Source organism: Rattus norvegicus, chromosome 1 (genome assembly GCF_021556685.1).
Source record: "Rattus norvegicus strain SHRSP/BbbUtx chromosome 1, alternate assembly SHRSP_T2T, whole genome shotgun sequence".
NCBI classification, from domain to species: domain Eukaryota; kingdom Metazoa; phylum Chordata; class Mammalia; order Rodentia; family Muridae; genus Rattus; species Rattus norvegicus.
Window position 1 is genome coordinate 116,628,132 of NC_141534.1, and position 24,495 is coordinate 116,652,626.

The 24,495-nt window shown below is 37.8% G+C and overlaps 1 long non-coding RNA gene across 1 annotated transcript in view; it reads right to left on the bottom strand.

Annotated features, from left to right (window-relative positions):
- The window catches only part of LOC148007362 (uncharacterized), an 85,783-nt gene extending 63,019 nt beyond the window's left edge, over positions 1-22,764 (bottom strand). The window contains exons 1-2 of the long non-coding RNA XR_015646405.1: positions 22,687-22,764; positions 13,937-13,973 (exon numbers count right to left, since the gene is read on the bottom strand). This is a non-coding gene — a long non-coding RNA (uncharacterized LOC148007362). The remainder of the gene's footprint in view (positions 1-13,936; positions 13,974-22,686) is intronic.
- Between the last annotated feature and the right edge of the window lie 1,731 nt (positions 22,765-24,495).

Below are 24,495 nucleotides of genomic sequence, written 5' to 3' on the forward strand. Positions count from 1 at the left end.
ACAAAAATCAGAAATGAAAAGAGAGACATAACACCAGAAACTGAGGAAATTCAAAAAAATCATCAGATCCTACTACAAAAGCCTGTATTCAAAAAAACTGGAAAATCTGGAGGAAATGGCCAATTTTCTAGGCACCATGTACCAAAGTTAAATCAGGACCATCTAAACAGTTCCATAATCCCTAAAGAAATAGAAGGAGTTATTAAAAGTCTCCCAACAACAAAAAAAAAAAAAAAAAAAAAAAAAAAACCCAGACCAGATGGGTTTAGTGCAGAATTCTATCAAATCTTCAAAGATGACCTAATAACAATTCTATGTAACCTATTTCACAAAATAGAAACAGAAAGAATGCGATCCAATTCGTTCTTTGAAGCCACAATTATGCTTATACATAAACCACACAAAGACCCTACCAAAAAGTAAAACTTCAGGACACTTTCCCTCATCAATATTGATACAAATATACTCAATAAAATTCCCCCATATTGAATCCAAGGACAGGTCAAATGATCATTCACCATGATCAAGTAGGCTTCATGCTACTTGATGCAGGGAGTGTTCAATATACAAAAATCCATCAATGTAATCCACCATATCAACAAATTCAAGGGAAAAAAAACACATGATCATCTCATTAGAGGCTGAGAAAACATTTAACAAAATTCAATGCCCCTTCATGGTAAAAGTCTTGGAAAAATCAGGAATTCAAGGCCCATAGCTAAACACAGTAAAAAGCAATATACAGCAAACCAGTAGCCAACATCAAACTAAATCAAGAGAAACTTGAACCAATCCCACTAAAATCAGGGACTAGACAGGCTGCCCACTCTCTACCCTACCTATCAAAATAATACTCGAAGTCTTAACCAGAGCAATTAGACAACGAAAGGAGGTCAAAGGGATACAAATTGGAAAGGAAGAAGTCAAAATATCACTATTAGCAGATGATATGGTACTATACTTAAGTGACCCCAAAATTCCACCAAAGAACTCCTAAACATGATAATAAACTTCAGTAAAGTGACTGGATATAAAATTAAGTAAACAAATCAGAAGCCTTCCTCTACTCAGGTTGAGAAAGAAATTAGGGAAATGACACCTTTCACAATAGCCACAAATAAGACAAAACACCTTGGTGTGACTCTAGCCAAGCAAGTGAAATATCTGTATAACAAGAATTTCAAATCTCTGAAGAAAAAAATCGAAGAAGACCTCAGAAGATGGACAGATCTCCCATGCTCATGAATTGGCAAGAGTAATATAGTAAAAATAGCCATCTTACCAAAAGCAAGCTACAGATTCAATGCAATCCCCATCAAAATTCCAACTTAATTCTTCATATAAAGAGCAATTTGCAAATTCATTTGGGATAACAAAAAAAAAAAAAAACAGGATAGCAAAAACTATTCTCAACACTAAAAGAACTTCTGAGGAGAAACATCATTCCTGATCTCAAGCTGTATTGCAAAGCAATTGTGATAAAAACTGCATGGTATAGAGACAGGAAGGTAGATCAATGGAATAGAATTGAAGACCCAAAAATGAACTCACATACATATGATCACTTGATATTTGACAAAGGCTCTAAAACTTTCCGATAGAAAAAAATGCTAGCATTTTCAACAAATGGTGCTGGTTCAATTGGAGGTCAGCATGAAGAAGAATGCAAATTGACCCATTCTTATAGCCCTGTACAAAGCTCAAGTTCAAATGGATGAAGGACCTCCACATCAAAGCAGATACACTCAAACTAATAGAAGAAAACTTGGGAAAGAGCTTCGAACATATAGGCACAGGGGAAATTTTTCTGAACAGAACTCCAATGGCTTATACTCTAAGATCAAAAATCTACAAATGGGACCTCATAAAGCTGCAAAGCTTTTGTGAAGCAAAAGACACTGTCATTAGAACAAAATGGCAACCAACAGATTGGGAAAGATCTTTACCAATCCTACATCTGGTGTAGGGATAATATCGAAAATATACAAAGAACTCAAGAAGTTAGACTCCAGAGAATCAAATAACCCCATTAAAAAAAGGGGGACAGAGCTAAACAAAGAATTCTCAACTCAGGAATCCCAAATGACTTAGAAGCACCTTAAGAAATGTTCAAAATCCTTACTTTAGTCTCAGGAAAAGGCAAATCAAAACAACCCTGAGATATCCTCCATTGTTGGTGGGATTGCAAGCTGATACAACCACTCTGAAAATCAGCCTGGAGGTTCCTCAGAAAATTGGACATTGCACTACCTGAGTGCCTAGCTATATCCCTTCTGCACATACATCCCAATGATGGTCCAATATATAACGAAGACACATGCTCCACTATGTTCCTAGCAGTCTTATTTATAATAGCCAGAAGCTGGAAAGAACCCAGATGTCCTTCAACAGAGGAAATGATACAGAAAACATGGTACATTTACACAATGAAATACTACTTAGCTATTAGAAACAATGACTACACGAAAGTCATAGGCAAATGGATGGAACTAGAAAATATCATCCTGAGTGAGGTAACCCAATCACAAAAAAAACATAACATGGTATGTATTCACTGATAAATGGATTTTACTGCAAAAGTAGGAATACCTAATGAAAAAAATTCACAGATAATATGAAGATCAAGAAGAAAGAAGACCAAGATGTGGATGCTTCCATCCTTCTTAGAATGGAAAACAAAATACAAGGAAATACAAGGACAAAGTGTGCAGCAAAGACTAAAGAAAATGTCATCCAGAGACTGCCCCACCTGGGCATCCATCCCATATGCAGCCATCAAACCCAGTCACTATTTCTGATGCCAAGAAGTGATTGTTGACAGGAGCCTGATAGGGATGTCTCCTGAGAGGCTCTGCCAAAGCCCTACTGATACAGAGGACTTTGCTTGCAGCTAACAATTGAACTGACCTCAGGGACCCCAATGGAGGACTTAGAGAAAAGACTGAAGGAGATGAAGCGGTTTGCAACCCCATAGGAAGAGCAACAACGTTAACAAACCAGACCCCACCAGAGCTCCCAGGGACTAAACCACCAACGAATGAGTATACATTGAGGGATAACTGGCTCCAGCTGCATATGTAGCAGAGGATGTCATTGTCCAGCATCAGTATGAGGAAAAGCCCTTGGTTCTGTGAAGTCATTTCTCCAATGTAGGGGAACGCCAGGTAGTTGAGGTGTGAGTGGGTGGGTGTGAGTAGGAACATCTTCAAAGAAGCAGGTGGAGTGGGGATGGGATATGGAAGAGGGGGAAAGGGGATGACATTTGAAATGTAAATACATAAAATATCCTAGAAAAATAAAATAAAAAGCTAAAATCCAATGTAAAGTGTAAAAAGAGAATGAATCAATACATGCCACATGAAGAAACTAAAACAAAAATATGTTAAAAAATGATTTTTATTGTTTACAACATAGAATATCAACATGTTTGAATAAGGTGGCCAATATTGCCAATAGGCTTAGATGTTTTTTAAAACTTACTTTAATAAGGGTTCTTAACCCCCATCACTTCTAGCCTACCATCCAAACATAGGGGACAAAAGATGGTAAATAGGATAAGGGGATATAGACCTGTTTAGCATTAGTTCTTTCGGGGCTATTCCAATCTTCATTTGTAAGATACCAGCAGTCCAGTCCAGTAGTGTCAGGACACCAACAATCCAGTTTAAAAGTTTCACCAAACATGAATCAGCAACAGTGGCATGATCCAGCAGAAACGGACAGGGCTGCTCGAAATTGGCATGAGTCAGTGGGAGCAACGAGGAACAACTGGCATGCCAGGAGTTCTCCGCTGTGCCTCTCTCAAAAAAATGAAGATCAGCTAAGACAAAGACCAACAATATGTCCTTGCATGGAAAGCAATGCCCAGTTACTGTCCTTTGAGTGCCACTTATACTTTCACCAAACTTCATATGTCCTCCCATGGGTCTTGCCTCAGCAAAACACCTTGTGAGTCAGAATCACATGACACAACCAGAAACTTCCACTTCAGTTGTCTTTCCAGGAACTAAGACTAAGCAACAATGTTAATGCACTGCTTATTCATGAATCCTGTCTAAAGGTTCCAACCACTCCCTTCCATTTTGTTTCACTAGGGCTGTAAGGGAATTGCAGAGGAGAATAACTATTACACCTCTCATTACTGATCAGTTCTTTGAAAGTGGGACTATGCATACAGACCTTCTGCTTGGGTATCAGTGTGTCAACATTCCTGGTGACCTGCACAGAGACAGCTAAGCAGACTGGCAGCATTTCAGAGACTTGTGATTGTCTAAGAGCAGAGGCTATTCTCTGGCTGACTGAGCTGTAAACTACACTGGATGATCAGATTTTGAAGAAAGTAACCCTAGAGAGTCATGGGGAGCACAGGGCTGAGAGAGGGCTGTGCTGAACAAATTCACATACTAAGAAGGCTTTCTCCACCCCTAATGCCATGTTTATTACTGCTCAAGCACTTCAGTTAATGGTTATATGCACTCTCTTCTGTTTATGTCTGCTTTCTTCAGTACCATATAAAGTGTAATACCTTTCTATCTTCCTTTTTCTTAACCAGGCATCCTCTCTAAATACAATTCCCCACCTTCTAGGTTCAAGACTTGAGACTGATCTCCTAGTCACCAGTAAAGTCCAAAAGCCACATTGTGCTTGTAGAGAAATAGCTTTATGGGTCACTCTATTTTTTAAAAATAAAATACATCAAAATTTCTCTATGTTTATGCTACTTTTAAATTACCCTAATTTTGTAAGTGACTTCAGTCATACCAGAGATACCAGAGTTGATACACTATTTAAAGCTTTTTCTTGTATTTGTTAATTGAAAATAGGTACAAATTAATTTCTGATACAACTTCTGTGTCTTCTATATTATCTGTTCAAAAAACTATTATTTCAGTGACACTCAAATATTACTGACAGTCAGGGAAACTCAAGAAAGTTTCCAAAAATCAGTATTGGCATTACAAGTTCACGAGACAATGTAGTGTTCATGCCCATACCTATAATATACCTGATGCTTTTATTATCGTTGTCATAGTCATCGTCGTCGTCGTCATTGTCATCATCATCATTATTATAGGAACAAAGAAAATATCACATTCAGATAAACAATAAATATAAACTTTGAAGTGATATGATATGTGACAACTATTGTGTAAATTCTAGAAATCACCCTTGAAGAAAAATGTTACGTGATAGAAAAAATGATGTACCTTTACATAGGACATTATGTATGACAATCTATGTATGGCACCCTGTCAGCACGTGTCTAAATGCATGTTTGAAATCTTCACTTTCAAATGGAAAGGGAAGGATAAACACTCCTGTGGCGACCACAGTATCACAAATGTGCTGCAGGCAGGATTTGCTGCCCATAGATTCTGATTTCAGTGAAGGCAAAAATAGGCAAGAGATATGCTCTCTTGACATTGGCATGCATCAACTCATTGCTGGGAAACATAAGCAGGTAAACAATAGGCTAGCTATGGGTTTATAACTCATGTAAGGATTTTAGCATTAGGAATATTGTGAGTTCGATAAATACTTCCTGGTTCTACAATACTGATAGCTATGTTTTAAATTAAACATAATTACACATCAGTACATTCTCCATAACTTTAGCGCGCGCACACACACACACACACACACACACACACACACACACGCAAAACATGTACACATATACAGGTACATATAGAAAGAACTATAGAGAAGGGTCTGGGACTGGGTCAGATATAAACCTGAAAATATATTTGGTGGTGTTTCCATGGACGAGGGATTGTTAGATTTAAAGAAGACACATAGTTAAAGTATATCTATAAACTAATGTAGATTATATAGATTCAAATTTCCCTATGTTATCAAATAAATACAAAACTTGTTGATAAGGTAGCCATGCATTTTGAATTTGGTATAGGGAAAAAATAAGAAATCATTATGTCAGTATAATTAAACTGGAACTGAAAATGTTAAGACTTCTAAATTATGACAGTTTTCTGGTTTTTCTAAGTTATCTACTTTACAATGAAATATATTTCTATGTCCTATGTCTATACAAGCCATAGTCATCATTTAATCATTCTACAACTTTCCTAAAATGTTAAATCTAAAACGTTGTCTAAAACTAACTGAGTATAGGTAATTTCCAGAATACAAATTAAACATAGTTGTAATTGATTATCTCATATTTCCAGATTCATTAAGGATTAATTACCTGTAATCATTATTTATTATTTCTCATGCTTGTATCCATTGACCCCATAAATTCATGTGATTCACTAACAGGATACTATGACTCAGTTACTAGCTTCAAAGATCTTTCATAAATAATATATTTCAAATATGAAAATGTTATTCTCTTCTTTAGGAATTGTTCTAAGTTTGATTGAATAATATAAAGGTTTTTTTAACTTCTGTCTATTCATCTTTGTATGGATGGGAAACAGCTCTGGAAGTAGAAAAAATGTAGACGTGTAATTACTTCTATGTACTTCAAAGGGATAAATCACTTTGCTCTTAAAGAGAGGCGATGGATGTTCTGCCCTGGAACCAAATAAGCTTTGAGTATTAGTGGAACTAATTTATGAGTGAACAGAGGAGGGAAATGAATTATTTCACAGAGAGGAGAACTTTGAAGTATTGATGTCATGGAGGTGAACATCTAAAATTACTTTATCTTCCTTTTAGAAAAATTGAAATTTAAATACATAATTTAATTTCAGCTTTAAAAATGTTCTGTTCCCAGCACAAGATAAACAGCGGAACAGCAAGAGTGTACTTCGTTAGCATCCTCCTCATAAGTCTAAGGATGCAAGCAGTGATGAATCAGTGAGCGACATCATCCGTGAGAGCCAAACTTTAGATTTAGAAGTCAGTAAATATGGGTGTTTGAGGACAAAATATTAGCTGAATGTGTTATATGAATCCATATAAACCCAGTATTTTTAAAATCTTGCTGAGGCAATAACTATATTTTTCAGGTGATGCACCAAGAACAAAGCTGTAAACCTTGTATGTTCAATTATGTCTTTATTTCTCCACTTCAAGTTCTTGGAACACCTGCTAGTATCCAGGTGCTATCCTGAACTCTAATGTACTAGAGGTCTTTAAATACCGATTCCCACTTCTAGGGAAAAAGAAAAACAAATTTTTGATGTGCATAATTTTGTTCATGTTAAACTTCCAAAATGTTCTATTACATTGACTGATTCAGCTAAATGAGTTATATTTTCAATGGAATATATTCAAAGGAAAAGAGAGAGCAAGAGCACAAGGCCTGTGGCTCTGACTTGTCATGAAGCAGGACACAAAGGCCTAGAAACTCACTGTACAGCATAATACAGCACCAACAGCAGCTGCTCTCAGCCTAGATCTGCATGCTCCTTCCAAACTCTTGAAGGCAAGGACAATTATCTTCATGTTACATTTAAAGGTATTTATTCACTTAGCAATAAATTGATGTCAAATTCATAGAGATGCTTAGCAGTATGGAGAACACATCCTAAGTGCATGAGCTTGAAAAGGAAAGCATAATGAGGGTACGAGTATCAGGGCATGACCAATTCTTCTATATAAATGGTGGATGCCTCAGTACATCCAGTCACCTTTAGTATATTGACTGTAAAGCTTTTACTTAAAATGCCTTTGCTTTATTTATTAAGGACTTCAATTTGAGCTCACGTGAATGTGTATAGTGTCTCATTATTCTTAACTGAAAACCTATAGAAAGGATCAATATCAAAGTGATTATTCTGAAACTGGGTTAGTTAATAATACTGTAAAGCGGTCATTTACTCACCCCCATGTTCTTTTCACATCTGCACTACTTATCTCTCAGTTGATGAGAAGTGGGCTTCAGTTCACACAGCAATGTCAAGTAGCAGCTGCTTGAAGCAAATTCCAGAGCAAGATGGTGAGGCCAAGTCTAGCAGGGAAGCACAGCTTTGGAAGATTCTACAGTCTTCCTTGGGCCAGTGATTATGACTGGTGCTGATAGATGTATTTGTGCTACATGCCTATGTTATTCTCTTATGTCATATCCTTAGAATCTTCTGTTAATCAGGATTATGTGAGTGGAAGAGGGTTTATTTTTCTTACATTTAAGCCAAGCCCTGCATCTCACTTTTCATCTAATAGTATATTACCTGATCTTTAACTACTCACTAACAGAATCGACAAATCTGAATAGACTGCTCTTTATGAGGATGTAATAAAAGTCTTCACAGATGCATTAAGGGCTATTTATAACAATATTTATGAGTGAAATATCATACTAAATGACTCTATCATGAGTTATTAATTTTACCCTTGAGGACTTGAAAGTCTAATGAGAAAATGAGAAGGGGTATGAGTAAAAGCAAAGCAGAAATACAGCAGTGAGTTCCCTGTGGAAGGAGAGTACAAACCATTTCAAAAACTCAGAAGACAGGAAGTGACTCAACTGGAGAGTGATGGATACTGGTCTTCTCCAAAAGACTGAGAAGTCTATACATTCTATCTCCTAATTGGGGAGCTTACATATTTATTTTGCAAGGCCAGATGCCAAAAGTGAGTAAATGGGACACACTCAGGTTAGTCTACATATTGAGAATTTTTCATGAACACAGTAAAGAAAGCACATAACTGGGTTTTAAAATTTATATATAATGTGAATACTGGTGGATCTTTACTTAGATTTAACAGAAACTAGAAAGTGGTATGTAAAAGAAACTTTTATTCACCTTGAGTGATTATCATCTGCGAGGCTTACTACTCCTCCATCTGGTAATCTAGGTATGGTCCTGGAAGCTTCTAGCCTCCCTGAAATCTAATCCAGGTCTAGAATGTTTTCAGCCTCTGAGGCTTACTGCGGAGATAAGCTCACCCTCACTTCATCTTTCTTACCTTTGGCTGCTTAATGCAACTCAGCTGTTTTGGCTCAAACTCCTCTCTAAGCTACTGGTTCAGTCTGGCTTCTCTGTCTCAGCCTCTCCTGAATTTCTCTGCTTGGCCTTATATTAAGTTTGGCAATCTGTTCTAATCTCCTCACTCCTTCACATTCTCTGGCTCATTCTGTCCTCACCTGTGTCTATATTGTTCTCTCTCTACAACCTGTGTACCACTGTTCAAGTAAAACTGCCTCCTCCTTTTCTCCTCTCTCTGTACTGCTCTCTTAACTAGCTTTCCCTTCCTTTCTCTTCTTGTGAGAGTTGGGCATATCCTGTTCTGTCAAATCTTTCTCTGGTTTGTCACATTGTCTGACAATCAGATATCACTTTCAAGCATGGCACTTCCTCCTACAAACTAACATCATTGTTTGGGATTAAAGGAATGTACTAAGGGAATGTCTGTATTCCAGTCAGAGGAATTAAAGGTGTGTGCTAAGGACTTAACACTAGAAACAGGTATTTTTTTTAATAAATAACAAAATCGTAGGGTTCACTATGTGGTCTAATATCCTGCAACTGTGGTGCACAATAGGGAAAAGAGTCTTTAAGAAAAGTGAATGAACAATGTAGTGGAACACATGTACTATAAAAATGCAAAGATGAATACAGGGAGAAGAAGGTTATGGGGGTCTTGGCATACCTGAGGATGGGGGAGTGTGTGGGAGGAAACAAGAACTATGTATATTTGAAAATGCCATAGAGAAACAGGTTATTCTGTATACTAATTTAAAAGTGGAAGAAGAGTGCGAATGCTATTTTAGACAATTAAGAGACAATATTAACTGGCATATTACTTTTAAACATCTGACATTTGCCAAGTTGTTATAAAATCTCAAAAAATAACTTAATTAAAGTATATAATTAGCTGTGAATCACCTCTATAAATCTGTTTTTTTCACATCTTTTGTTATTAACTGTTAGTCTGCTTCACCTAAGACAACAAAAAACAAGAAGATAATTATGCTTTTCTTTCATATTACTGCTTAAAATGCTATTCTTATCATACACTTAGGAAAAGTCTCAGTCAGATGTGTAATTCTACGGGTCATGTTTTCCAGACTCTATTTCAGTCTCAGAGAGGAGCTTAAAACCTGCAGGGCTCAGGCAAAAAAGTTTCTGGAGCTACATTTTTGTGCTTTTACTTATTAATGTAAAAATGTATCTACTAATATATTTTGTTCTGAATTTGCTAAATGAATACAGTTATACCATTTGATCGTAGATCAAGTTCTTAAACTTTACACACAAACACACACACACACACACACACACACACACACACATATATATATACATTATCAACAGAACCTATAGAAAAAGTTCTATAAAACGCAGTCTATGAAAAGATTAACTGATGTTTTATATTGAAGATCCAATTTCTCATAGAAAAGTAAGTCTTGTAGTGCAAAAAGTAAATTATAGATTCTATTTTTATTTCCAAAGCGAAGGAGCCTTTGCCCAAGCTGCATTGTGTATCTACTGCATGCAAGTAATGCTACACCAGCGGCCACTATACGCAACTGAAGAATGTGTGCACAACTGTGCACAGGCTGCACAGGGGCCACACACCTCCCGAAAATTGTCCAGATGGGAGGTCAATGTCAAAATGTGGTTTTCTAAGGGAAGAGTTGACAAGATTTTTTACATTATCAGAAGACCAGTGATATTCAAAGCACCCAAAATTATTCTGGAAACAACAGATGATGAAGATAATTTTTGGACCAGGATGTTTAAGCTGACTTCCATAGACAAAAGCGAACTCCTACAAAGCATCTTAATTATAAAACTCACCTATTATGTTAGAGTGGAATTTCAATTATATTTTCTTGCAATGTGCCCTATAGTCCTTCTATTATAAATGACTATTCTAGAAGTTGGACACAGCTTTTTCTCCTTATGTGGAAATCCAAACATCTCTACAGAAAATAACTAAACAGTTGGGTTACCAGAAATCCATGGCAGAAAATCCACTACGACCAAAGTGAGTTGTTGGAGGATATTGCTATTAAAGTCTTACTCTACCACATCTGGGCAGCTCCCCTGATCTCAGGGCAAAATGGAGGACTCCCTTTCCTAGCCGAGCTGTTTCTTCTCTTCCTGACATTATCTGGGGAGCCCAACCCTCACATCCTCTACCTGAGGAACATTACATAGTTTTGGACAGAAATAACAGGTTCAACTTCCTTTCCTATCTGGCAAGTACCTGGAATGTTTCTCCATCCAAATAAGGCTTCCTAGTACCTTAAGCCTCAGCCAATGTACATTCACCCTAAGGAAAACCCCTTCCCACTCTCTCAAGTTTATATAGCCCTTGTTCACTCTGTATAAAGACCAGAAGCTGTTTCAAGAATAATGTCTTAAAGAGCTGTAACACTGAAATCCACGGGGAAGGTATTCCCACAAGCCTTTGCTTCATTCTTTCCTGCCTGCTGTGCAGGTGTCTGGACTGCCTGAGGAAGTAGAACGCAGAAGCACACAGAGTGCTGCAGACAGCCCACCTTCAACTTGTTTGCATTGGTCAAGACACTGAAGCTGGATGAAATTTTAACATTGAATCTTTCTGCCCACTTACTCACTTTCTTTGTATAGTGATTTTAAGGCATGCTAAAGTTATTTGATTGCTCTTTTTCTGCACCAGAAGATAAACTATTCGTGCTTTAGAATTCACAAGTTTATCTGGTGTGGGACAATAGGGGAAGCTGTGCTTTCACTAAACATCCCCTTGGGGTCGGGGAAAAGAATTGGAAAACTTTTTGAACCAGAACTTCTTAGATCTGCTTTCCAGATTGGGCCAGTTTAGTTCTTGTCAGGATGACCTACTACTTTTCTTAGTAAAATGAACAAATATTTCAGAGCCAGTGTGATGAGGGCTCAGTACAGAGATACACTAGTGGCATTTCATCCAAAGTAGATGCTCTTTTTTATTGGATATTTTTATAATTTATTTTCATTTCAAATGCTATCCCTTTCTCAGTTTCCCATCCATAAACCCCCTATTGCATCTTCCCTCCCCTTCTTCTATGAGGATGTTCCCCTACTCATCCATCCACCCCTTCTAGCTTCTCTGCCCTGACATTCCCCTACACTGGGGGGTTGGGCCTTGGCAGAGCCAACGGATGTTCTTAGTGTTAGGGAATCTCTTAAGCAGATTGAATTCATGGCCCCTGTGTTAATTTTTGTTCTTGAATTGATGGCACATTTTGCAGCTTATCAATGTGTCTGTGTACTTGAGTTGTTTACTGACAAGAATTATAGCCATAAATCTGTCCCTTTTTTTCAATTTTTATAAAATAATACTTTTATAAATGAAAACTTATTTTTTAAGATGATGTCTTTCTAGGTATCCCTGGTTGCCCAGAGATTTCCTTCACAGACCACTCTGGCCTTTAACTCATAGACATTCACCTGCCTCTGCCTTCCAAGTGCTGGAATTAATGGTGTGTACCACCCACACAAGACAAAAATGAAGATTTTTTTGAAGAAAGTTGACATATAAATATTATGCTGTTTCCTCACATAAAGAAATTCATGCCAATGTATGTCTTATGTTAATTTATGGCTGTGACATTCAGTAACTCACATTAACTTACAAGAAAGAGATTCTCTAGGGCTTTGCAGAATACATAAACTACTGAAGTCATGCTCTGAAGAACATCCTTCTGCTTCTCTCCTGTCGACTTTCTTATCCAACAATGAAAACAACATAGTACCCAACTGTCTATGGAAGACTCTCTGGTGGGAAAAAGCTGTGCCTCCTACAATGTCAAAGGCATAAGAAGCACCTACTATTCTTTGTAGTGTAGGAGAGAACCAAGAGTGGACAATGAAGAGGACCTGGGGCCTCAGTGTTGGAAGCTCCGGTTAGAGCACTCTGAAGCTAAATGCAGTTTCCATGAGGACAAATGCCTGCTTCTAAACCCAATGTTCCCTCCAGCTCATGCTTTCCCATTATAATGTTGATTGGGAATGAGAATCATTAAACTCAGCTCTGTTTCATGCCTCTTGACTAGAGGGTTTATTCTTGTGCATAGTCTCCTCCTTATATAATGCATCTCAAATGCCACCAAAGCTTGTGTAAAAGCTCAGGAGAGAGCTGAGATTCCCTCACTTGGTGAACTTTTATGAATGTCATCTTCCTCTCATTTTCCCCTTCTCAGAGACTCATCTGGGATTCACACACAAGCTATATCCTCAAGTATGTAATTCTGTTCTTATGTCTAGTATTCTGACTTATTTTCTTACATATATAGAGCTCTTGTTTTATGATGTGTCTGTGTTGATGAGTAATTCAGGTTTATTTATAAAATATAATTCCTGCATATGAGTTACTATTAGGACCTAAAGACTTAAAAGCTTAGGTAGATACTAAGAAGAGAATAGCAATGGGCAAAAGAGATATTTATGGTCAAAGACTATACATCAATACTCCTAGCTGTATTTATTTTAGTTTTGTTACTAAGGCACTGAAAATTCCCTTAAACTAATACAAGGGATAAAACACAAAGCCAAGTGAACAAATGGGACTTGAGTTAGAACTAAGTGTCCCTTGTGACAGAGTATTATTGACTCATAGCTATTGAAAATCTACATGGCAGTTTTTCCAAAAGCTAAGATTAGATGTACCAGAAGACAGAATGATAGGTTTCTTCGTGTGTCTGTACTAATCTAAGGCAATGTGCTACATCTCCATGTTCATGGTCAAACTGTTTGCAATGGTTAAGGATTCAGCTTTCATGTCCATCAACAGGAAAAATGGATACCCAAAATGTGTTACATATTTCTTAGCTTTGAATATACCACAATGAAGTGTTTCTGTAACTGAATGCTTAGCATCAACAGTTTTCAAACACTGGCTCAAAATGACTAAAAATTAAATATTTTGTTCAGACAAACTACTGTGCAGCATCCCAATACATGAGTATTCAATCTCATCATATTCCTGCAGAATTGTAATTCCTGCACATTATCAATACTGTTACCCCATTAGAATGAGAGACAAGTAGCCTGATGCTCACAAGTTCAGTCAATGAGTTTCCAGTGAAGGTGGCTGCACTGGGGAGATGGAAAAAAATGAAGCAGATTGAGTTTCATTTTACTTGTTTCTTTGCCACCCTCCCTCTTTCATTCCCTCCTTCTCTCCTTTTCTCATCCTTTATTCTTTACTCACATGCACTGAAATGTAGTTACAGATACATATAAACACATTTCACTGATTTCATGTATCCATCTAAAATATTAATGTTAATGCTTCTATTAATGATTAATTCTTTCTAAGGACAAGGGACAACACTTCACACTGATGTATGTCTTTTTGGAACATTGATGACCTACTTTGAGAAGCACACATTTGCGCTTGCCTTTATTTTTCTCTATGGACTAATTAATCATTCAATATTATTTCACTAAAAAATATCAAGTTTTCCCCCCTTTATTTAAAAAGACGTGGAAATGTAGATGTTGATGCATCTACATTTGTGGGGTTTTTTTGAGGAATTAATAATGAATGTGGATTAATTTTTCCACTCATCCCAGATGGCTACATCTAGCAGCATTGGATATTTATAGAGCTCATATCAGTTAAGAATCCTGGCAAATCTACAAATCCATAAAATCTTTATTCAAGTCACTGTTGTTGACTAGCTTCTTCAGCACTTTATAAAACTCTGTCATTCCCAGCAGTCATCAAAGTCTTAGTTCTAGTTCTGCCTGACACACACAAGGAAATTCACAATTATTCCTGGTACAGACACATGACTGACCAGGCAGAATTCTTCTTCTTCTTCTTCTTCTTCTTCTTCTTCTTCTTCTTCTTCTTCTTCTTCTTCTTCTTCTTCTTCTTCTTCTTCTTCTTCTTCTTCTTCCTCTTCCTCTTCCTCCTCCTCCTCCTCCTCCCCCTACTCTTCTTCTTCTTCCTCTTCCTCTTCCTCTTCTTCTTCTTCTTCTTCTTCTTCTTCTTCTTCTTCTTCTTCTTCTTCTTCTTCTTCTTCTTCTTCTTCCTCTCTCTCTCTCTCTCTCTCTCTCTCTCTCTCTCTGTTTCCTATCATTTTCCTATCAGAATCCTTTCCCCACTTACATATACATAAGGCTGCATTGTGATACACTAAATTTAGGTCTTGGATCTTCTAGATTTTCTGAAAAAAATCATTCTTACTCCTTATTGTGCCTAATAAAGGACTATAGAGCAATGATACTCAGGTAGGAGGCAGAAAATTTTGCAACATTGTTATGAAAACTAGATGATTACTTTCATTAACCTCACCTTTGCCAACATAGCTGAGATCAAATAAAATATACACCTCTCAAGTATATTTTCATTAAGTGTATAAAATGTATACACCTGAGAACCATTGTCTCAGTAACAATCTTTAATTCTTTCATCACTTCAAAGTCGCCCCTCATATTCCTCTGCTGAATAGTACACAGGCTTTAAAAGAAAGCTCTCATTTTTCTTTTTGTCTTTAGCATCCCTAGGTCTAGAGCCTAGGAAAAAAAAACCTACCATACTGTACACATGCTATGTCTGCTTTATGTTGCCCAGAACCTTACTTAATTCAATATTATTCTTTTGCGACACTGTCATGAATTTATAAAAAATTACTGAGTCGCCGGCCCGCAGCAGCTCTCTGCTCCCAGACCCGGTGAAAGAGAGACCCAACCGCCTGGTCAGGTGGGCACTCCTGAGGCTGCAGAGCAGAAGAGACCACCAACACTGCTCACCACTGCCCACATCCCTGGCACAAGAGGAAACTGTATAAGGCCTCTGGGATACCGTGGGGGAGGGTCCAGGAGCGGCAGGACACCTGCCTGAGACACCACCTGAACCTGAAAGAAACAGACCGGATAAACAGTTCTCTGCACCCAAATCCCGTGGGAGGGAGAGCTAAACCTTCAGAGAGGCAGACAAGCCTGGGAAACCAGAAGAGACTGCTCCCTGCACACACATCTCGGACGCCAGAGGAAAAAGCCAAAGACCATCTGGAACCCTGGTGCACTGAAGCTCCCGGAAACGGCGGCACAGGTCTTCCTGGTTGCTGCCGCTGCAGAGAGCCCCTGGGCAGCACCCCACGAGCGAACCTGAGCCTCGGGACCACAGGTAAGACCAAATTTTCTGCTGCAAGAAAGCTGCCTGGTGAACTCAAGACACAGGCCCACAGGAACAGCTGAAGACCTGTAGAGAGGAAAAACTACACGCCCGAAAGCAGAACACTCTGTCCCCAGAACTGACTGAAAGAGAGGAAAACAGGTATACAGCACTCCTGACACACAGGCTTATAGGACAGTCTAGTCACTGTCAGAAATAGCAGAACAAAGTAACACTAGAGATAATTTGATGGCGAGAGGCAAGCGCAGGAACCCAAGCAACAGAAACCAAGACTACATGCCATCATCGGAGCCCAATTCTCCCACCAAAACAAACATGGAATATCCAAACACACCAGAAAAGCAAGATCTAGTTTCAAAATCATATTTGATCATGATGCTGGAGGACTTCAAGAAAGACATGAACACACTTAGGGAAACACAGGAAAACATTAATAAACAAGTAGAAACCTACAGAGAGGAATCGCAAAACTCCTTGAAAGAATTCCAGGAAAATACAATCAAACAGTTGAAGGAATTAAAAATGGAAATAGAAGCAATCAAGAAAGAACACATGGAAACAACCCTGGATATAGAAAACCAAAAGAAGAGACAAGGAGCTGTAGATACAAGCTTCACCAACAGAATACAAGAGATGGAAGAGAGAATCTCAGGAGCAGAAGATTCCATAGAAATCATTGACTCAACTGTCAAAGATAATGTAAAGCGGAAAAAGCTACTGGTCCAAAACATACAGGAAATCCAGGACTCAATGAGAAGATCAAACCTAAGGATAATAGGTATAGAAGAGAGTGAAGACTCCCAGCTCAAAGGACCAGTAAATGTCTTCAACAAAATCATAGAAGAAAACTTCCCTAACCTAAAAAAAGAGATACCCATAGACATACAAGAAGCCTACAGAACTCCAAATAGATTGGACCAGAAAAGAAACACCTCCCGTCACATAATTGTCAAAACACCAAATGCACAAAATAAAGAAAGAATATTAAAAGCAGTAAGGGAAAAAGGTCAAGTAACATATAAAGGCAGACCTATCAGAATCACACCAGACTTCTCGCCAGAAACTATGAAGGCCAGAAGATCCTGGACTGATGTCATACAGACCCTAAGAGAACACAAATGCCAGCCCAGGTTACTGTATCCAGCAAAACTCTCAATTAACATTGATGGAGAAACCAAGATATTCCATGACAAAACCAAATTTACACAATATCTTTCTACAAATCCAGCACTACAAAGGATAATAAATGGTACAACCCAACATAAGGAGGCAAGCTATACCCTAGAAGAAGCAAGAAACTAATCGTCTTGGCAACAAAACAAAGAGAATGAAAGCACACAAACATAACCTCACATCCAAATATGAATATAAAGGGAAACAATAATCACTATTCCTTAATATCTCTCAATATCAATGGCCTCAACTCCCCAATAAAAAGACATAGATTAACAAACTGGATACGCAATGAGGACCCTGCATTCTGCTGCCTACAGGAAACACACCTCAGAGACAAAGACAGACACTACCTCAGAGTGAAAGGCTGGAAAACAACTTTCCAAGCAAATGGTCAGAAGAAGCAAGCTGGAGTAGCCATTCTAATATCAAATAAAATCAATTTCCAACTAAAAGTCATCAAAAAAGATAAGGAAGGACACTTCATATTCATCAAAGGAAAAATCCACCAAGATGAACTCTCAATCCTAAATATCTATGCCCCAAATACAAGGGCACCTACATACGTAAAAGAAACCTTACTAAAGCTCAAAACACACATTGCACCTCACACAATAATAGTGGGAGATTTCAACACACCACTCTCATCAATGGACAGATCATGGAAACAGAAATTAAACAGTGATGTCGACAGACTAAGAGAAGTCATGAGCCAAATGGACTTAACGGATATTTATAGAACATTCTATCCTAAAGCAAAAGGATATACCTTCTTCTCAGCTCCTCATGGTACTTTCTCCAAAATTGACCATATAATTGGTCAAAAAACGGGCCTCAACAGGTACAGAAAGATAGAAATAATCCCATGCGTGCTATCGGACCACCACGGCCTAAAACTGGTCTTCAATAACAATAAGGGAAGAATGCCCACATATACGTGGAAATTGAACAATGCTCTACTCAATGATAACCTGGTCAAGGAAGAAATAAAGAAAGAAATTAAAAACTTTTTAGAATTTAATGAAAATGAAGATACAACATACTCAAACTTATGGGACACAATGAAAGCTGTGCTAAGAGGAAAACTCATAGCGCTGAGTGCCTGCAGAAAGAAACAGGAAAGAGCATATGTCAGCAGCTTGACAGCACACCTAAAAGCTCTAGAACAAAAAGAAGCAAATACACCCAGGAGGAGCAGAAGGCAGGAAATAATCAAACTCAGAGCTGAAATCAACCAAGTAGAAACAAAAAGGACCATAGAAAGAATCAACAGAACCAAAAGTTGGTTCTTTGAGAAAATCAACAAGATAGATAAACCCTTAGCCAGACTAACGAGAGGACACAGAGAGTGCGTCCAAATTAACAAAATCAGAAATGAAAAGGGAGACATAACTACAGATTCAGAGGAAATTCAAAAAATCATCAGATCTTACTATAAAAACCTATATTCAACAAAATTTGAAAATCTTCAGGAAATGGACAATTTCCTAGACAGATACCAGGTATCGAAGTTAAATCAGGAACAGATAAACCAGTTAAACAACCCCATAACTCCTAAGGAAATAGAAGCAGTCATTAAAGGTCTCCCAACCAAAAAGAGCCCAGGTCCAGACGGGTTTAGTGCAGAATTCTATCAAACCTTCATAGAAGACCTCATACCAATATTATCCAAACTATTCCACAAAATTGAAACAGATGGAGCCCTACCGAATTCCTTTTACGAAGCCACAATTACTCTTATACCTAAACCACACAAAGACACAACAAAGAAAGAGAACTTCAGACCAATTTCCCTTATGAATATCGAAGCAAAAATACTCAATAAAATTCTGACAAACCGAATTCAAGAGCACATCAAAACAATCATCCACCATGATCAAGTAGGCTTCATCCCAGGCATGCAGGGATGGTTTAATATACGGAAAACCATCAACGTGATCCATTATATAAACAAACTGAAAGAACAGAACCACATGATCATTTCATTAGATGCTGAAAAAGCATTTGACAAAATTCAACACCCCTTCATGATAAAAGTCCTGGAAAGAATAGGAATTCAAGGCCCATACCTAAACATAGTAAAAGCCATATACAGCAAACCAGTTGCTAACATTAAACTAAATGGAGAGAAACTTGAAGCAATCCCACTAAAATCAGGGACTAGACAAGGCTGCCCACTCTCTCCCTACTTATTCAATATAGTTCTTGAAGTTCTAGCCAGAGCAATCAGACAACAAAAGGAGATCAAAGGGATACAGATCGGAAAAGAAGAGGTCAAAATATCACTATTTGCAGATGATATGATAGTATATTTAAGTGATGCCAAAAGTTCCACCAGAGAACTACTAAAGATGATAAACAACTTCAGCAAAGTGGCTGGGTATAAAATTAACTCAAATAAATCAGTTGCCTTCCTCTATACAAAAGAGAAACAAGCCGAGAAAGAAATTAGGGAAACGACACCCTTCATAATAGACCCAAATAATATAAAGTACCTCGGTGTGACTTTAACCAAGCAAGTAAAAGATCTGTACAATAAGAACTTCAAGACACTGAGGAAAGAAATTGAAGAAGACCTCAGAAGATGGAAAAATCTCCCATGCTCATGGATTGGCAGGATTAATATAGTAAAAATGGCCATTTTACCAAAAGCAATCTATAGATTCAATGCAATCCCCATCAAAATACCAATCCAATTCTTCAAAGAGTTAGACAGAACAATTTGCAAATTCATCTGGAATAACAAAAAACCCAGGATAGCTAAAGCTATCCTCAACAATAAAAGGACTTCAGGGGGAATCACTATCCTGAACTCAAGCAGTATTACAGAGCAATAGTGATAAAAACTGCATGGTATTGGTACAGAGACAGACAGATAGACCAATGGAATAGAATTGAAGACCCAGAAATGAACCCACACACCTATGGTCACTTGATTTTTGACAAAGGAGCCAAAACCATCCAATGGAAAAAAGATAGCATTTTCAGCAAATGGTGCTGGTTCAACTGGAGGGCAACATGTAGAAGAATGCAGATCGATCCATGCTTATCACCCTGTACAAAGCTTAAGTCCAAGTGGATCAAGGACCTCCACATCAAACCAGACACACTCAAACTAATAGAAGAAAAACTAGGGAAGCATCTGGAACACATGGGCACTGGAAAAAATTTCCTGAACAAAACACCAATGGCTTATGCTCTAAGATCAAGAATCGACAAATGGGATCTCATAAAACTGCAAAGCTTCTGTAAGGCAAAGGACACTGTGGTTAGGACAAAACGGCAACCAACAGATTGGGAAAAGATCTTTACCAATCCTACAACAGATAGAGGCCTTATATCCAAAATATACAAAGAACTCAAGAAGTTAGACCGCAGGGAAACAAATAACCCTATTAAAAAATGGGGTTCAGAGCTAAACAAAGAATTCACAGCTGAGGAATGCCGAATGGCTGAGAAACACCTAAAGAAATGTTCAACATCTTTAGTCATAAGGGAAATGCAAATCAAAACAACCCTGAGATTTCACCTCACACCAGTGAGAATGGCTAAGATCAAAAACTCAGGTGACAGCAGATGCTGGCGAGGATGTGGAGAAAGAGGAACACTCCTCCATTGTTGGTGGGATTGCAGACTGGTAAAACCATTCTGGACATCAGTCTGGAGGTTCCTCAGAAAATTGGACATTGAACTGCCTGAGGATCCAGCTATACCTCTCTTGGGCATATACCCAAAAGATGCCTCAACATATAAAAGAGACACGTGCTCCACTATGTTCATCGCAGCCTTATTTATAATAGCCAGAAAATGGAAAGAACCCAGATGCCCTTCAACAGAGGAATGGATACAGAAAATGTGGTACATCTACACAATGGAATATTACTCAGCTATCAAAAACAACGAGTTTATGAAATTCGTAGGCAAATGGTTGGAACTGGAAAATATCATCCTGAGTGAGCTAACCCAATCACAGAAAGACATACATGGTATGCACTCATTGATAAGTGGCTATTAGCCCAAATGCTTGAATTACCCTAGATCCCTAGAACAAACGAAACTCAAGACAAATGATCAAAATGTGAATGCTTCACTCCTTCTTTAAATGAGGAAAAAGAATACCCTTGGCAGGGAATAGAGAGGCAAAGATTAAAACAGAGACTGAAGGAACACCCATTCAGAGCCTGCCCCACATGTGGCCCATACATATACAGCCACCCAATTAGACAAGATGGATGAAGCAAAGAAGTGCAGACCGACAGGAGCCGGGTGTAGATCGCTCCTGAGAGACACAGCCAGAATACAGCAAATACAGAGGCGAATGCCAGCAGCAAACCACTGAACTGAGAATAGGTCCCCTATTGAAGGAATGAGAGAAAGAACTGGAAGAGCTTGAAGGGGCTCGAGACCCCAAAAGTACAACAATGCCAAGCAACCAGAGCTTCCAGGGACTAAGCCACTACCTAAAGACTATACATGGACTGATTCTGGACTCTGACCCCATAGGTAGCAATGAATATCCTAGTAAGAGCACCAGTGGAAGGGGAAGCCCTGGGTCCTGCTAAGACTGAACCCCCAGTGAACTAGTCTATGGGGGGAGGGCGGCATTGGGGGGAGGGTTGGGAGGGGAACACCCATAAGGAAGGGGAGGGGGGAGGGGGATGTTTGCCCGGAAACCGGGAAAGGGAATAACACTCGAATTGTATATAAGAAATACTCAAGTTAATAAAGAAAAAAGAAAAAAAAATTACTGAGTCACATGTCTAGGGTACACTAATTTAAAACTGCCACAATGACTCAGTATCACTTTGCATTCTGAACTGACATCGCATTAAGACCTGTGACTCTACATCTCTGGAAAGTTTCGGAGATACATATTCATTAAATTGTGATTTTTATTTGCATTCTCTTAATGTCTACTAATCTAATTATTCTCATATGTTCTTTTGTGAAATATCTTACTAAGCTTCATGGTCATTTTTAGTTTTTAATGAATGTGTGTACATTTTTTTTATTTGGCTTATACATTCCATATACGCTAAAGAAACAATGTTTAAAGTGTGCAGATATAACCATTTGATCTCAGTTTTAACATTTCTCAGTAGTTGTTTTTGTATATCAATTTCTAAGTAAAGTCTGTGACATGTTTTCTTAGAGGTTATTTTGTTTTCTAACTTCAAAGGTTAAAACAAAACCTCTGTATTTTTATCTAAACATACTAAACTTTTAACTTAGTATGAATATATATATGTATATATACATATATATATGAAGATAACTTGTAAACATTAATTTCTTTTACAGGGTCTTCTAGACATTAATTTCTTTTGGAGGGTGTTCTAGTTATCCCCACATTGTTGGTTAAAAACACTTTTCCTCCTTTAACAAAGCATTGTTTTAATTGAATAATTATAATTCCTCCCTTGCCTAGAGTCATATTATCAAACTGCTAAGATGCGAAGTGTACCACCTGTAGACAGTGCCTCTACTTACCTGGGGACATTGGAAAAGCGAGCATTATCCATTTACAGTGTGGCATAATATATAAAACTTATACAATATATTCTAAATCTGTTGGAGTAATGCATCATGGGTAAGTTAGTCTTACAACTGTCACTTCCCATAGTAAAATTCTGTGGATCCTAGTACATTTGTGAGCAGCTCTTCTGGGTTCTTGGAGTTCATCCAGGAAATTACTAAGTCAGAGGCTTGGGATCTCTGAAATAGCAAGAAACCTTTTGTAAAAGCTGAAAAACTACAAGGTGAAAATTGGAATACTTTAATTATTAATACAGTTTTCTATCTTTAGTTCACAATATTCATTGTCATGACTTTATATTATATGATGATACCCTGATTGTGATTCTTACATATTCTTTTGGCTCCCGTAAGAACTTCGGATTTCCATATGCCTTTTAGAACTGATCTTTCATTCTCTGGCCAACACTCCTTTGAGTTGAGTGGAGTCACATTACTTCTTAGACTGCTTGTGCTTCTTGTCTCAGTGCCATCCACACTTGAGGATGTTTCTCATAAATGTGTTTTCAGGAGGGATGCTTTGGGTCTTTGGAACAGGGGCAAGAATGGTTTGCTAACAACAGATCCCATAAGGGTTCAGGCACACCTGGACTAGACAAGAAGAATTCTGTTAAACCCTGAAGTGCTGCTTTAATGTAAACACTGTTTGTTCTGACCCTGCCAGAATTCTTAAACATAAATATAAAAAAGAGTAAGAGGAAATAGAAGGAAATTGGAAGGAAGTAAGAAACTAAAGAAATAAAGGAATCAAGTGAAATATGGGTCAAGATTTTTCTCTATTGAATATACTAAGGTTCTGTAATAGCTCTTCTTGGCTGTCAACTTAACCTCATCTGAGATTAACTTAAAAAATAAGCAAGTAGATATACTTGTGACAAATTTTTAGTTTATTTCATTTGAGGTATGAAGTCTCATTTTAAATCCAGATCACTTGAGGTGTGAAGATTCATCCTAACACTGGGTCACATCTCCTAGCAGCTTACATAAAGGACATGGAAGAAAGATGTTTTGCTTTTGGTGTGCTTGCCCTCGTTCTCACATGTAAGTTGGAATATCCTGCTGCCAAAGCATTCCTTTACTAGTGTTAGAGCCTATGTCTTCTGGGTTCTTACATGGAATGAAGTCTGGCTGAGATATTCAACCTCGTTGGCTAATTGACTGTTGCATTCCTGGGCTCTCCAAGAAGCCAGCCACTGTTGGACTAGCTGGACCACAGCCTGAAAGCCACTCTAATAAATAGCATTACATACAAACAAGCATACATATATACATACATATCTATTCTATCACTTCTATTCTGCTATACAACAGTTGACTAACACAACTTCTAAAGCACTTGACCTCTGCACATTACTATTATTTCCTGTACAATGCCGTGTGCATGTCCTAAGTCATTCAGAGATATTTAACTCAAATTTAAGTCACAAACATATGTCTGACCTTTATCTGTTTTTTATTTTCCACACCATGGATTTGTGAGAACTGTGCTACATGTAAGTTATAAAAAAGAATTCTGAATTACCAACCTTAATTTATGCAACAATTTGACATTAACTGTAGCGAACTTTTATGACTTCAGAATTATCGACCTATGACTGAACACTAAAGGCCTTTATAGATTTTACTGAAGGCTGAGAAACAATTCTATTGGAAATGGCAGCTTATATTAACACTGCTCAAAGAAAGCTTGTCAAAGTTTCATACCTTCACTTGACTTTTGAAAGTAAGAATGGTTTATATATCAAAAGAATTTATAGGCTCATT